Consider the following 17,420-nt stretch of genomic DNA (forward strand, 5'->3'; position numbering starts at 1 on the left):
AGAAAATCATAATTCCATTTTTTCACAGTTTTGTTTTTATTCATGATTACGGCACATCATTTCCTCTCTCCTCCAGCCAAAGGCACTGCTCACTCCTTCCTACCTTAGTTGATGGTATTGTTTTGTGTCTCAGAGATAAGAGCTGCAACCCACAAGAAATGCTCCATTTCTACCACTTGATTCTGTCTTCAGCCACAGACCCCACCTTTCCCCCTGCATTGCTCTGCTTGTGTCTCAATTCGGTTTCTCAGATTCCTCTTCTGTTTGGCATTTCCAGTTCTTTAGCTCATCCCTAAATGTTGGAGTGCCCTAGACTTTATGTTTTTAGCACCTCAAATCTATAGTTACTTTCCTTGGGGGCTTCTGGTTAGTCTTGGGGCTTTAAGTACTTGGTATGGTCTTAATGACTTCCAAAATTTTACCTGTTAAGATTATGGACTTTTTTTAAAAACTGAAAATAGATTCTTCTCTTATACAATACACTCCAATCACAGTCCTCTTCCCTCCACTCCTCATAATTTCTCCCTCCCAGCCTCCCTTCTCCCCCAGATCCACTCTTCCTTTATTTCCCCTTCAGAAGAGAGCAGGTCTCCAAGAGACAGCAGCCAAACAGGACAAAACAAGATACAGCAAGAGAAGGCAAAAACTCTCATATTGAGGCTGGACAAGGCAACCCAGTAGGAGGGTAAGGTCTCAAGAGCAGGCAAGATAGTCAGCTGGACTAGATGCACTTTGATGTAAGATGAATTTTAGAGGCAAGAACTGAAATGTCATGGGTTAAAAGTGACATGTTCTGGTGTCAACTGGACTAAGGGTGGACAAGGGATTATTAATCTTCATTATTAATTTAACTGACTCAGAATCATCTCAGTGACTGACTTCTGGGCCCTTGTGAGGATATTTGAGACACAGGTAACCGAAAGGATGAATTCACTCCGAGTGAGGGTTTACTATCAGATGGGCTAAGGTGTTAGAAAGCATACAAGGGAAAGACAAGAAAGCCAGCCACTTGCTGGCACACTGGGGTGTGAGTAGTCCCAGCCATGTACTCTGTACAGACGTGAAAATTCCACACTGTTTTTCTCACCATGGTGTACTATGCACTGTCAAACCAGATCCAAAGTAAATCCCTCCTCCTTAGGTTGCTGCATCGGATATTTGGTCACCGTGACAAGAAGGGAACAGATACATGAGCACACACCTGCACTCCCAGAACACGGGAGACTGAGGCATGAGGAATGTGAGTTCCAGCAAGTGTGGGCTACATAGAGGACCCTGTCTCAAAAATCAAAATAAACCCCCAAAGATCCATGAACAAAATACTGCTGTGACAATTGTGCTGTGGAAATGAGCAGAAAGAGAGGAAGAATTATGTCACTCTTGACTGGGCCTTGGTCCATAGTCCAATTAAAAAGAACCCAAGGCAATGCTTAGTAATGCAGTTATTTTAACTTTCCAAACAAGTGACAGGAAAAGGAGGCTTGCTGGGTTTTGTATATGATCATATGAGGCATCTGTCTGCGGAGCTACACCCATGTCTTGGTGGTAACTAACAGCTTTCTAATTGGATTTAAAGCCCACGCAACAGGAGGGAAATCATGCCTGATACTGGAAACCTAACTGACTACCCAAGACTAGTGAAGTCATGGATCTCAGAAGACCTTCAGCCGCCACTTTACTAAACCAGCATCATTTTAAACTGCATTCTGACACACTTCTCATCCCCACAGGTAAATACAGCACCAATCCTGAGAGGTATTCTACTTACGTTACCTAAACGCAGTGCGTTACTTTAGAGTCACACTTTGAAAGTTTTATGTTGTAGCTGAGTTTTTTTTTCCCCTAGTTTTCCAGGGAAACTAGTCTTTTTGCATAAACAAAATGTAACAGGTCATATCTGTATAGTACGCCTATAGATAATCCAAAGCTAAGGGAGATATAGGATGATTGTGTGGCAGAATCAGTGTTTCAGAGATTAATGGAAAGTTAGACTCTGGTCCATGTGCTAGGATAAGCAAGATTAAATGCAAATGAGTTGATTTTAAGGTCATAGCTGGTACCAGAAGATGAGCTGAAATGGAAGGTGAAGACGGAGGTCAGCAACGCTGTAATATGAAAGCGTAGGAGGGACTCATCCCAATCTAAACTACTAATGAGATTTTAATTTCAGGGGAAGCAATTTAGCCTCTGCATATAAAGATCCTCCTCCACTTATGATGGGGTTATGTCCCAACCAACCCTCTGTAAGGAGAAAATATACTAAGTTACAGATGCATTTTATATGCTTGGCCTACCAAAAACTAGCTTAGCAGCATGATACGTTGTGCAGAGATCTCTCCCCTCACAACTGTGACTCTGGTGTTCACGGGAAGCTGTGGTTCACAGCTCCCGTGTAGCATCCTGAGACAGGATTATGTGACATGTTACTAGGAAAATATCAAAATCTAGAAGGTGAGATTTTGGTGTCTCCAATGTAGATGGCTTTCAATGAAGTGGAAAATCAACAGTTCTATCAAACATTGTAAATTGAAAAGTTATAAATTGTAAGTCAGCGCCTCCTCTCATATGCTGCTTTAAATTAGCATACAAAGTAACAGATTCCTTCTCACAATTTTCATACATTGCTTTGGCCGGTCCTCCTTTCTTGCTCCTCCTCTTTGTCTCCTCAGCCGTCTCTTTGTTCCCTTCTGTCCCGTATTTCCTTTTTCACCTCCTTTCTGCAGCCATTGTTCTATCACCGTCTCCAACTCTTTTCCTTAAAGCTTCTTTTTCTCCTCTCACGGGTGCTTTCTTGTTTTTCCCCCCCTGTATCCACACTCACTCCCACATAACGGCACACGTATAGAAATGAGAAGCTCGGAGGGAGAACGTGTGGCCTTTCTGAGCCTAGACTGTCTTGCTTGCTACAGTAATTTACAGATACCTCTATTTTCCTGCAAACTTTACAGATGAATAAAATCCCTTTCTGTATGTGTTGGTAAAGAATTGTGATATGGGCCAGCGTATCGTTCTTCATTGACAGGTTCCTGATAGAGAGTGGACCAGGGGATAAGAGACAGAGGAGACAGGAGACAGGGAAGCTGAAATCTGAGGGTGGGAGGTCTTTCACAAGCTTTGCTAATGCCGAGCAAGTTTATTAAGGAATATAGCACCTCGTCCTATTTACAGGGGAAGAAGTCAGCAGAATCTATCCCACAATGCGACGACGACGGAGTCAGCAGGAGGCTAGTCAAGCAGTGTGTACAAGGTGGATACAAGTATCTCAAGAACACTACAGACTGAACATGTAGCAGTCTTAGGACTAATAACTCCAGTCTCCTCAGGGAGAAAAGCCTGAACAAGGTCCCAGAACTAGGTTCCTTTTGTCTTTCCATCAGGGCCTCTGAGAAAGCCTCGGACTGGTCCAGTTCTCACCAGAACTATAAACTGTGATGTTACCTTAGTTTCTCTTTGGAGACATGAAGGTAGCAAGCCAGATATGCTTTGCTCTATACATTGTCCTGTTAGTAAAGGGAGTCTTTGAAAAGTTCTTCTCTTCACTCTATAGCTTGCTTTTAATATTTGAAAAAATATTGTAGAAAACCCATGTTACATGGCTTTTCTTTTGAGTTGTGAAGAACACTTAGGGTATGCTCTCATTTTTGTAAAGAGTAAAGTTTCATGTAATTGCATACAGACAGTGCACATGCATGTGCACATGCACATGCATGCGTGTGCGCACGCGCGCACGTAGATGGAAGTTTTCCAGTGTCCTGCCTGGCCCTGCAGTTGGGACAAATCTCTCCCACTCACGGTCCCACAGATGCTTATAAAATAATCACTCAGAGGCTTATATTAATTACAAGCTGTATGGTCTGTGGCTTCAGCTTCTTGTTAGCTAGCTCTTTCAATCTTAAATTAACCCATTCCTATTAATCTATATGTTGCCACATGTCCGTGGCATTACCAGTCTGCTGGCATCTTGCTGCTCCTTTGGTAGCGGCTGGTGTCTCTCCCGACTCCGCCCTTCTTCTCTCTCTATCTCTGCTTAGATATCCTGCCTGGCTGCAAGCTTTCTTGCCATAGGCCCAAACAGCTTTATTTATTATCCAATGGGAGCCACACATATTCACAGCACACAGAAAGACATCCCATAGCACAATGCACTGATGCCAATGGTTATCCATACTGTGATAATGTTTCAAGTTACAAACATACGCTATTTTAAAAATAAACACCAGACAGTGCCATTGCTACTAAAAGCCTTTCTAAGCCCTACAGTTAAATAAAAGTAATTATTCACAACACAATGATTCATCTCATAATTAATGAAATTCACATATGCTGCAAATGCCTAGAATTCAGAAAAGCCAAAGTTTTATTGCATATTTGCAGCTTAGGGAGAGATTTAAAGATGTGCAATAATTGGCTAATTTTTAGTCTCCTCTTCTACTTAAGTATTCATGTTCTATTAAAGTTGTGCTTTAATACAACCCTTTCCACTGCCTAGTGACTGCAGAAAATGTGGAGGATGTGGTAGAAATAGACTTCCAAGACTCTACACCTCATGCTGTTGTATGAACAGCCTGGAGCCAGCCACTTCTCCAATCTGCAGGTACTAAGATCAGCAGAAAGGTGGTGTTGTGGCCACCAAATAATCCACACTGTGAGATACTACATATGATTTTTGTGATACTCTTTCCCAACAGACAGACAAAGCAGAGGAACAGCACAGCTGAGGAGTAGCTTCCACACCCTTCTTGTAAGGATCTTCTTGGGTGATCTTCACATGTTCTAGAAATTCTGAGATTTTCCAGAACCCCTTCTCATCCACATTGTCGTGTTTTCGTTTGTGATGATGATATGAATTTCAAGTATTGGTTGCTTTGTCTGGTTGCGGCAACAAAATACAGAACAAAAATACCAGACAAAAGCAACACAGGTTTATTTTGGCTACAGTCTGAGTCAACTATGGTAGGGACCAGACAGCAGGCTGTGAGGCAACTGGTCACATAGTGCCTGGTCAGGAAGAAGAATGATGGCTATTGCTGCTGAGTCCTTTTCTCATTTTCGTTCAGTCTTGGACCCCTGGAATTGGTGCCTCTTATACTCAGGGTGGGCCATTCACTACAGTAATCTTAATCTAGAAAACCTCTCATCGATACATCCACGTTCAGAGGTTTCTTCCCATGATGAGTCCAGATCCCATCGAAGTGACAACGAAGATTAACCACGACAGAGTCCATGACTGGTGAAACACAATGTCTGTCCTGAGGAACTATGAATGGCAAAGACAGATCCTCAAGTTCAGTATGAGTGAGGTGGCCTTTGCTTTATAACTTTACCTGTGAAGATGCTTGTGGCCAACCTGTCTGGTGACCTTATGATATCTGTCAGGTACCATCTGTGTTTCTTACCCTTGTCTAATTTAGATAAGACACTGAACTGGATATTAGGCTTTAGAGTTGGTGTGGGAATTATGCTCTACCCCTTTGAGGGCAGAACATCTGGCTCATTCATTTGCAAGGTAGATTTGTCTATTCTCTATAATTTATTAAGTCACTGGTTTTAAGAGCATGAACTCGTGGAACATATATACATACATACATACATTATATATATGTAAAAATGACCAGGTCTACAAGAAAAAAGTATTTGCAAATTCATTCTCTGTATAAGTGGTAGTGAGCAGAAACTCAGAAGAATTTCCCCTTTTATTTGTTAGACATGCGGAAGTGTTTATGAAATGTTTCCACTTCTCAGAACTTCAACTGTAGAGAGTAGGAGTTAGGAACCACAGGTTAAAGTAGAACACACATATCTGAGAGGCCTTATTTCCTTAGCTTCTTGATATCAGAGCATACTGAGAGATGAGTATAGTTTAATGATCTGAACTAGAAATGCTGGGTTCAGCTAAATAACGCTAGTTCATAATTTTGAACATCACAAGGCATGGTGCATATTACAAAGGAAGGCAATTTACTTGATTACTCCAGGAAAAAGAGTAAAGTCAGTGCATGCTTCACAATTTCCCTTAAAGTTGTTTTCTTTTTAAAAGGAAGCTTACTGTTCTGAATTTTATGTTTTCTCTCTCAGGCTCCTGCTCTTCCTACCCCACAATGAACCAAGAGTGATACCATTTGTTCCTAAACCTGTTTCTGCTGGCTGTGCCTGATTTTAAAACCACACATTTTGCTTATACATCATGGAAGTTTGTGAAGAGAACTTAGTATTGAGAAATAACCTGGCAAATGCAGTCTGCATGCATTGAAATGAGTTAAAGAGTGAAAGAAAAAAAAAGCTATAGCTCTGGCAAACTTGATTGCTTAGCGAAGACTTAACTTTTCACTCTCCTTAAAAAAATGGTAACTCTCAGGTGGCACTCATAGACATCACGCCATAGGTGGGTGGCTGTATATCCTGGACTGTCTGACTGCTCACTTTATGCTTCATGGCTGGGCAGCCACCTAATTTACCATTTTTAACTGAACTGAAGTATTACTATCATTTCCGTTAAGGAGGCTGGGAGGGGTGAGCCTTCTCTTTTGCACTTCATCTGCCATGGCATCTTCATTTGTGTGCAAGAGGCATGAATAAAGACTAGAAATTACTTAACTTGACAAGTTCTGTATTACGAGAGTATTTGCTAGAGAAGTGATCTCAATGTAGGTAAGAATGGAATACTCTGAAAACACCGAGTTCCTGAAAAAATTCTAATGGGGAAAAAAACACTGTTTTTAGAGAGGGAGAGTATTTTCTCAATTAAGAATATCACCCTTCAGTCAAAAACTTTTCTGAGCAAAAGATGGAGACTATTACAAACCACTCCAGCTGCTCAAAATTCAGAGAAGAAGTGATGGAGAGGGGTGTCCAGCCCCAGCTGACACATCCACGACACAACACAGTGCAACTCTGCTCCTAAGGGACAGTGGTCTTGTAAAGAAGAGGTGGGAAGAGTGTCAGAGCCAGAGGAACAGGAAGTTCGCTGCGAGGCTGCATCTCCTAGAAATGTCGGAGAAGCTGCACCCGTGAAGTCTCATCAACATGGCTGTCCACACCAGTCCTGGACAAGGCAACACCAGCAGACATGATAACACGAAAGAGAGGCTCTCACAGGGTCCCACACATAGGTATTACATGAACCAAGTAGGTTGCAATTATGTTTTTAGGGGTGTGTGTGTGTGTGTGTGGTTATGTGTTTATGTATGAATGTTTGTATTTGGGGAGGGATATCCGAGGTCAATTTTGGGTTTCGTTCCTCAGGAGCAATCTACCTTGTTTCTTGAGACAGGGTCTCTAACTGGCTTGGGGCTTGCTGATTAGGCTAAAACTGGTTGCCTGGGGAACCTAAGAGACTCTCCTCTCTTGCTCAAAAGATTTGTTATTACAAGCATGTACTGCCATGTTTTAAACATGGATTTTGAGGATGAAACTCAGGGCCCTCGTGATTTGTGGCAATCGCTTTGTTGGCAGCCATAGCGCAAACCTTAGGACCTAGGTTCTATTATTTAAACCTTTGAAGTGATAACAACAGCCTTCCAAGACTCCACACTCGTCTACATGCCTCACACACGTAACAGTTAAATAAATGAAGATAAGACCATCCAGTGAAAGGGAAGAGGTTCGGTTCTCTCTTGCATTCTATGTTGCAACCAGAGGGAACCATGTTTAGAAAGACAAATTTACCTGCAGGTCTCATCAACTAGAATTTGGTCACATTCCCATATCTGAACCAATCCCTCCCAAGGGGAATGAGACACCACCATTGGCTGATCCAGTCACAGTTTATTCCTTGAGAATGAACCTTTCTCTCAAAACACAAGTGACTGATAACACACATAAAAGTCTGGTTTGCCATGAAGGCCTATTATGTGCATAATCAACAATGTTTGCTTGGTTATATTGTGTCTTCATTTCTTAAAATAATTTTACCACAGGAAACATATGGAAATTCTCCTGTAATTACAACTGACAGACATATTGTCACAACATGCAAAATGCACCTTCAAAAGCAGCACATGTAATTGATGTGAGCCTATTCCACTTACTTCTCTTAATAATTTGGATACATATTGTATTACTATAATGATAAATAAATATTATTGAATACTTGATATGCAAAAATCATCCACGAATTTTGGCAAGCTATGTGAAGAGGGTCTGATTCTGTCCTGTAACTTAAACATTATTTAAGTTCATCATAATTCTTTTCCCAAGTAGAATGAATCTCAAGAATCATGTAGCTCTCCTGAGGAGTCACATAACATCAATCTTAAAACAGAATAGAACAAAAACATTCCACCCCTGTGGTGATATTTGTAATCTAAGAGATAAAGCTTGCCTGAAGATCAGAGGACAGAGCCAACCACAGAGTTAAACATGGAGGTCAGGATCTCTGTGAGTTCAAGGCCACACTGGGCTACATGAGATTGATCCAGTCTAGGAGAGAAACAGAGCCAGGCAGTGGTGGCACACACCTTTAACCCTAGTATTTGGGAAGCACACACGCCACTAATCCCAGCACTAGGAAGGATGAGGTAGGAAGTGAAAAGGCTGGGCAGAAAAAGGCATATAAGGACTGAGGAGACAGGAGCTAGCGAGCCTTTTGACTGAGGACTCAGAGGCACTCAGTCTGAGGATTCATGGAGACAGGATTGACTGAGGATTTGGCGAGGTGAGAAGTGGCTGTGGTTTGTTTCCTCTGATCATTCAGCTTTTACCCCAATATCTGGCTCCAGGTTTTTATTATAAGACCATTTGGGATTCGTGCAACACACCCCCTTTTTACACTGAAGTAAAATTCTAACCCGGGTTTATCTAGTAATGACGTTTTCTTAGCTGGTGATACCTCTACTGGAACAGAGTCTGATCTTTCTCAAATTAGACACTAAGATGAACTCCATAAATGAACTAGACTTTGGAAATAAAATATTAAAGGAAACCACAAACACAGTAGGTGGACAAATCAAGGGTCAAAAAGAAAAAGGAAGTCATAATCCAGCATGTATGGTTGATATAGTACGAGATACCCACAAATAAACATTTCTTTACTGCAGTGAACTCACACATAAAAACATCACACAGCAAGATTAAGGTAGCCACTCAAACATGTCCCATCCTCAGACTCTACACATCTCCATGAACTGCTATGCAGTCAGGGCACTCCAAATGAGACCAAACGCAGGCAGGAGGCTGAGGATCAGCAGTAGGGATTACAGATGCGGCTGCGTATTCCTAGTGCAGAACAGTTCCTATAGCGTGTGTGAAACCTTGCCACATTTTTGTGCTATTTGCAAAATCAAAATTAATGAAGTGATAAAAATTTCGACAGTGCTGAGTCTAATTCTCTGTTATACTAGTTTGATTTATAAAGTCATGGCAGTAATTTTGGAAGAGGAAAGGACAAATCCTTAATTTTATATCCAGTGAACTGAGGCTCAGAAATGTTCCTTAGATGCTGTAGTTTATGCTAATGTATAAAATGAACCATGGCTAGGGTGGTCATTTGGACTGTCTGTGTGAAACTCTTCCTACCTATGTCTAACTTTCTTGCCAGATTTTCATGAGATATTATTTCTCCATGATCAGGCAAATTGCCAACTCTAAGGTTTCCCAGAAAATATCAATCTCAAAGTGAGTCTTTCATGTAAATTCATTTTGTAGGTAATTCCTTTTCATAGCTTAATGCTTTTTAAAAGTTATGTATTAGGGATAGGTAAAAATATCTTTAGATCTCCAACTTTTATGATTTTTCAGTACCCTCAAACTTATTGGTAACCTTGAATTTTAATCCTAAATGTGATGGTTTGATTGTGTGTGTGTGTGTGTGTGTGTGTGTGTGTGTGTGTGTGTGTATGTAAATCATATAGAATGTAGTACATTTTCCCCAAATATTTAAATATTCCTGTCCTGGATTTATTTCTGTTGTGATAATAAAATACCCCTGCAGAAGGCAATTTAAGAGAGAAAGGCTTTATTTAGTTTACAAGCCCAGATTACTGTCCATCATGTGGAAGGAAGGGGAAGTCAGGCCAGATCGGGAAGCAGCTGGTCACACCCACAGTCTAGAGTAAAAGAGATGCACGTATGCTTGCCACTTTCTCCATCTTGTACACCACAGGACCCAAACCCTGGGTATGGTGTCATTCACAGTGGACTAGATCTTCCCAAATCAGTTAGGAAATCCCTCCAGGCATGCCCTCGGGCCAGTCTAATGGGACAACCCCTCACTGGAACCTCCATCCCAAGTCTTTCTAGATTATGTTGACTTGGCAATTAGAGTGTGCATGCTAGTTGATCTTATGTCAGCTGTCACTGGGACATCCCACTGGCTTCCCCTCAGCTCCTTGGTCCTTGTGATTTGTGTCAAAAGAATTCATCTAAGACACAGAGAACACTGTGTAAATATAGGTAGGGTTTATTCCAGGGTGAGGTCTCAAGAGCTGACACTGGGCAATGGCCGAAGAGGCCACTGCACCAACCTGAGTTTTAAATAGGCTTTATTCTATTTCTTGGGGACAGCATCCCATGAAGAATGTTTTCCTGCCCAGGTGATTGACAGACTCATTTAGATGAACTCTTTTAAGGGAGGGGACAGCGGCATGCCCTTGTTCTTCACCAGAAAGCCTTTCATTAGATAGTAATCCTTTATATAAGGTTTAGATAGTTATCTGTTAACGACAGTTCCGGCCCCTCCAAGGTCAGAGAATAAACACAGGCCCTGTTCTTTTGGTCCATGATTAGAGATCTATAGTTTCAATTTCTTGTTATTACAAGCTGCTGCCTATCATGGAGGAAGCCATTCCCAATAACCTTCAAACCTGAGAATAACTGGATACCTGACACCTTCCAGAAACACCGCCACCACAAACCAGGGTACACACTCAAAAGCATGAATTTCAGCTTGTCTGTGACATTTTCTACTTCATACTATGTTTGACTCTCAAGAAACTTTGGCAGTTAGGCTTCAGATCTTTAAAATGCTGGATTCAGTCAATTTCCTATGGAACTGGAAGAGTGATTTCTTTTTTAATGGTTCGCCATGCCGTGTTAGCGACTCCAGGATACGTGAGTTATTAGTGTCCCAAAGGCTGGTGGCAGCTACAGAACATTTTTTTTTTCTGTAAACATCTTCTAAATAAGAAAGCAGTTCAGCACAGAGACTCCAGAAGAGGATGCTGTCACACTTGCCTCCTTGGAAGGGCTCAGCATCATCTCCCCGCCCCCTCCCCCTCCAGCAGATGAAGAATATGAGCAGGCATTTTTATTTGCCTTTCCCTAGAGTTAAAGGAGTTTCCACTGAAGTGCATTGTCAGTCATGGTGAGATAAATGTGCTTAGAAAATCATGGGCAGGGCAGATGAGATGGCTCAGCACATGGAGGAGCTTGCTGCCAAGCCTGTGGATCTGAGTTCAATCCCTAGAATCCACACGTGGAGGGAGAAAACCAACTCCTACAGGTTGTCTTTCCTCTCTCTTTTGTCTCCCTCATTCTTTATGGGAACTAAAAAAGAAAAGAAAGGCTATGAAAACAGTGTGAATAACTGCCTAGCTTCAACATACCAGCACACAAAGGATGATTACTTGTTTTGAGACTGTGGCCTTTAAAATCAGGTTCTGAAGCAAAATTCAAACAGCCTATGCTTCATCTGTAAAACTCAGAATGTGTTCTAAAAATTACAACTGATTTTAATGTCGTTATAGCCCAAACTGACCACCATTTCTTAATCAATAAATATCTACTTAGTACCTAAATGACCCTGATTAGTTTGTAAGTGTCCTTTGGGGGCTAGCGTATGAATCAGGTCCTGAGAGAAGCACACCTTGTTTAGTAGTGCTTTTTGCATGGACACGCCAACGTTCTCACTAGCAGCTCTTCATTTTTGTGTGTTTCTATCCTTTTCATTTCCTTGTTGAAGAGAATGGATGACTTGCTTTCAGAACTTTCTCTATCCTGATTTTAGGCTTCCACTAGCTGGCATTTAGTGTGTTCCTCTCTTGTGTTCTTTACCTAAAGCAGTAATGAATCTCAAAGACTTGGCCAATGAGATTCATGCACTTTAGTTTTGTTTTTGCTTTGGCAAGAACACCTTTTCAGCTACACTGTGTGTGTGTGTGTGTGTGTGTGTGTGTATGTGTGTGTTTGTGTGTGTGTGTTTGTGTGCTTATGTGTGTGTATGTGTGTGTGTGATGAAGTTCATAACAGCTGATTGTCTGATGCTGTGGATGTCTTTCTGTATGCTGTGAATATGTGTTGCTCTGGTTGATAAATTACCTAAAACCTGAGAAAGCTTTCAAAAAAAGAGTCTAAAACAGAGCTGAAAACAGCTTCCTAGTAGTCTCTCTCAGGCCAGCCGCAGCCTGTGGGCTTGAGCTACCCTATGGTGGGTTCATGGAGAGCAGGCTTGACCTGCAGCTTGGCAGATTCCTGCCATGGTACACAAAGGCGCCTCTAAGCTGCACATTACACTGTTGTGTGGTGGATTTAGCCTTTGCTAGTACAGAAAAAAAAAGACATTGCTGGGCTACACACTGCTTTGATAGAAGCATAGACCCACTGCCTCCCAGAGTCAGCAGACAACATGGCTCCCAGAGCTATAGGTGAATTATCTCCACCATGTTGAAAAGCTGAAATGGGCAGAGTCAGCAGCCAAGGCTTGCTTCAGTACTAACCACTGCAGTGTAAAGCAATAGATTCACAATAAGTCAAATTCAGATTAAATAAACCTCTAAAGGGTTTATGGTATGTGTAAAAAATGTACATAGGCTTGGAAGAGAGAGGAAAAGGAATATAGACAGTTATATAAAGAAATAGTTTTAAAAAATAAAGTCTTTAAAGAGACAGTAAAGGTAATATAAAAAATAAGCCACATAAAGATGGATATTACACAGAGCATCTGGATTGTGTTGTCTGTGGTATTCTTAACTGCAGAAGGACATTTGATTGTAAAGGCTGCTCAGTTAAACCAATATGTATATTTTAAAGGTATCTTGACTTCAAAATTTGGACCTAAGGATATGTTGCTTTGGAAAGGAGGCTCTAATTTTGTTTCCACAGAAAGAAAGAGGCTATGGATTTGTTCCAGGTTAAGATGGATCAGATTTGATCATCCAAGACCCCTGAAAGATCTCCGATGATACCATGGCCCAGATGATCCAACATCCAGAATCAGCTTCAAGGCAACTGGCTCAGACAATGCAGCCTCACAGACTACTCCAGTCAGGACTTGACCATAATTCTTAATTTTCTCAGGATCCCCATAAGATTACCAGTGCCCACAACCAGCAGGAAGTAGTATGAGAAGCTATGCCCAAATTCCCAAAATATTGTTTATAAATGTTTATTTTTATTTAAAGGGGGTTGATTATAAAGGCAATCTCTTTCCAAAGAAGAAAAGAGGATAGTATACATATGATAGGATGAAAGGATAGATTATTGAATCTACTTTTAAAGACCAACAACTTGTTTGAAATGTTTTACAATGCTATGGATTTTAGTTCACTGATACAAATTTAAAGTTAATTTTGTTATACTGTATGTATATTTCTACTTTTTTTTAAAACTATTTTGTTTGTGCAGCTCATTTGAAATTGTAGTGTATAGTTGAGAAATACAGATTAATAATTAGTCATGTATGATAATCAAACTTACAGTCATTTAGTTAAGTTTTCTAGGTGTATATAGATATATTTCAATTAGGTAGGTAATCTTCAAACACTTCAAAGACCTACAAAATATGGCATTTAAAATGTTTTAAAAACAGACTTTCTGGACAATGAGACACGTCTGCTCCTGGCAGCACCAATTTACTTCAGAGAGAAAGATAAGCATCGAAGACACTCCATATGGAGTTTATCTTCTTCTTGGCAAAAATAGCCATTTGGGCAAGAAACTGTTCTTGTCTGGACTGCTTGACAAAATGTTGTATCGACCCATAGGAAGGTGACCACTGAACTTTGCTTGGCAAAATGGTCCTTCAGATTCCTGCTTCGTAGAAGAAACTGCCAGACATTCTACAGGACACAGAGAAAAGTGACTGAGAGACTCTAGGCCTATAGGCTGCAGATAGATGCCCCAACATTGCAGACAAACTTTGGGTGACTGTCCAGGCAGCCAGCTGTCCCTGTCATTGTAGATTTTTGGAAGTTGCTTACACTGTACTTCCTGTTTACTTAGAGAATATCATATCCTTCTGGGGTCTTTGATGTAGTTGAAGACTAGATAGTTTTAATTATGATTTTCCCTAATTATAATAAGAGGTAAGTTAGATATGAAACCTTGGACTCACAAACATAGGATAAATAAAATATTTTCTTTAAATTTGCCAAATTTAAGTGGACTGGATATTGTAACTGTGATTCTTGCTTGATAACTGTTCTATTATATGTAATATTACTATGTTAAAGTTAAAACCTTCCTTTTTGAAAAAAAGAAAAGGAGAAGTGCTATGGATGTCTTTCTGTATGCTGTAAATATGTGTTGCTCTGATTGGGTGATAAATAAAGCCATTTGGCCTATGGCAAGGTAGCTTAGAGGCAGGCAGGAATCTAAACAGAGAGACAGGAAGAGAAAGGAGAGCCAAGAGAGACGCCAGGGAGCCACCCAAGGACCAACATGTAATGGGACGCAGATAAAGCCACGGGCCATGTGGCGATATATAGATTAATAGTTATGGGCTAATTTAAGATAAAAGAGCTAGTTAGCAAAAGGCTTGAGCCATGGCCATACCATTATAATTAATATAAGCCTCTGTGTATTTACTTGGGGATGCAAGTGGGAGCGATTTGTCCCAACTGCCGGCAGGCCAGGACACATGAAATCTTCCGGCTTCAGTCTGAGGATCCAGATGTCAGCTGGTCTACCGCTTCCATCATCATAATCTTATCATAGTCCTTGGACAAGGGCTATGTGACCTTTGAAGGACTGTTGTTTAGACAAAAGGCCGAGTGCTTACTCTAGTTCTATTATTCTACCCCAGTTACACCTAGAACCTGTCAGTGAAGGGCTTCCCTCATGACACTGATAATTTGGAAGCGGACTGAGCAAGGGTGAGACAGTTGTTTGCCTTTTCTTTTCCACTTGACTTCATTATCATGTTGAAGTCATTGCTGTGCCGTTTCTCTGACACGTCACAAGAAGGCGTGCCCAAGTGAGGAGCATGACAGAATGCCATAAGGAAACTGTAGACCCAGATGCGTGAGAAGCAGGGACCCCATCTTGCTATTGTAAGATGCATTGCAGCTGGCTTGTTCATGTGACATTTGGGGTACAGACAGTTCCTCAGCAGGCTTAGGTGACATACCTGATTATGATGAGCTGTGCCTACACACAGTTTGGATTTTCTCCTCCCCTTCATCTCTGGCATCATCAGGACCCCTGCTGCCTTCAGTCATCTACAGAGTTTTTGTTCTAGTGAATGCACTTGTAATCTTACCGCTCATTTCCTGTCAGCTTTTGTGGCCCACCGTGCAAAACCCACCGAATGTCTAGCTCCATTTTATGTGAGTGAATTTGTTGTTTGCACACTTTATTTTGTCTTCCAACTAAACCAACCCAGTAAAATCGTTTCATTGAATCATTAAGCTCTTGTCATTGGAAGAGTAAATACACATCTATCTACTGTTTTTTTTTTCCCACTTTGATTCTGCCTCTTATTAGTGATGAAAACTGAGGCACCTCTAGCCCACTTCTTTCATTAGCAAAGTTGAGATAAGAATATCTCCACTCCAGGGGAGCTCTGAATATTAACACAGGTAACCTACATGAAATCACCACCCGCACAACCGTCTCACATTCCCTCATCCTGATGAGTTCTAAACAAACAAATGAGCAAATAAACAAAATCTTCAATTTTTATTTAAAAAATTATTTTTATGTTTAAAATTGGCTTACAGGCTGGTGTGACGGCTCAATGGGTGAGGACATTGGCCACCCATCCTTGGGCTTCACCTGGAGGAATGAAATAAATAACTGAGTCCTCAAGGTGTCCTCTGACCTCTGCATGCACACCATGGCTTGAGCAACCCCAGCCTCCCCCAAAGTAAATAAATAAATAAAAAAAATATGGCTTAAGGAGTAAGAGGGCTTCCATGTGGTGTTTCCTGCTGTTTGCATCCTGCCGATTTCCCAGTGAGCACTGTTGGAGGGGCACGTCTCTACTTAGTCCTGAGGACATTCCACGCCTTAGCTTCAGTCTGATAGTGAGACCGCCCGCAGTCACAGACGCTGCACACCCGACTGCTGAATGTGAATCGAGATGATCCATTGACTGACTTATTTCTTGCTTTCACTCACTTGTTAGAAGTGGATCTTTAGTTCTCTAACTGTTCTATAATTTCACCATGCATACAGTATCTTGGTTATCCAAAGAAAATATGATACTGAGTCCAACTAGAATATCCTAAGTATCAAAAAAGTAAGTAAAATAATAGAGAGTAGAGAATTTTTCATTTATTCATTCACTCACTCATTCATCAATTTATCAAAAATTCAGTATGAACAGATGAAGCAATTTGAGTTCAGAGAAATCAGATTCTCAAACCAATTTGTTTTATAAGAGAACAGAAACAAGTGATCAGAATTAGGCACCATCTCTTTGGAGGCTATGTGCCTACAAATTGGAATGATCTAGTATGTTGAAATGAAAGCTTCAGCTCACCATGCCCAATTTAGTAAAGCTATTAACAACTTGAGACAGATAGATCACACTTTTAATAAGGAATTTCCTTTAAAACATAAGCAGGGCTGTACGACAAGGAATAAATAGCAAATGCCAGCTGCCTACACTGGAAGGCGTCTACTTAAGTCCCAGTCATTGTTCATACCCTCGCCTGATTCTTAATCGCCCAACACATCTTCTGTTTGCTTGTTCTTTGCAGTCTGTGTGCTGACATTGAGCTACCCCATACCTAAAAGTGGATCAACATCTCTCTGTATGTGTGTGTGTGTGTGTGTGTGTGTGTGTGTGTGTATGTGTGTGCGTGTGTGTATGTATGCATGTGTTGTGCGTGTGTGTGTGTGTGTATGTATGTGTGTGTGCATGTGTGCACATGTGTGTGTATGTGTGTGTGTGTGTGTGTGTGTGTATGCACGCGCGCACACGCATGTGCGTGTTTGCATGCCTGTTAAGACAACCACTTGAGTGCTTCAGGAATCCAATTTCTGTCCAAGTTGCATTCATTTTATATCTTCTCATTTGTGGCATTATTAAATCCCCTCCCCACTGGTGACCAAGGAGAACATAATTCTCTCTGATGTCCTTTTTTTATAATTAAGTTGCAGTTATTTTTCTCTTAACTTTGTCATGACATTCTCATAACATTTCTCCTGTTTCATTTCTCAAATGTCATGTTTGATCCCCAGTGGAAAAAATTCCTTTTGATATTTATGCAGAAATTGAAGGGACACAGAGAGGAGCAAATAAAGAAAGATATTTACTAAGA

The sequence above is a fragment of the Peromyscus eremicus genome, chromosome 10 (assembly GCF_949786415.1).
Source record: "Peromyscus eremicus chromosome 10, PerEre_H2_v1, whole genome shotgun sequence".
Classification (NCBI taxonomy): Eukaryota; Metazoa; Chordata; class Mammalia; order Rodentia; family Cricetidae; genus Peromyscus; species Peromyscus eremicus.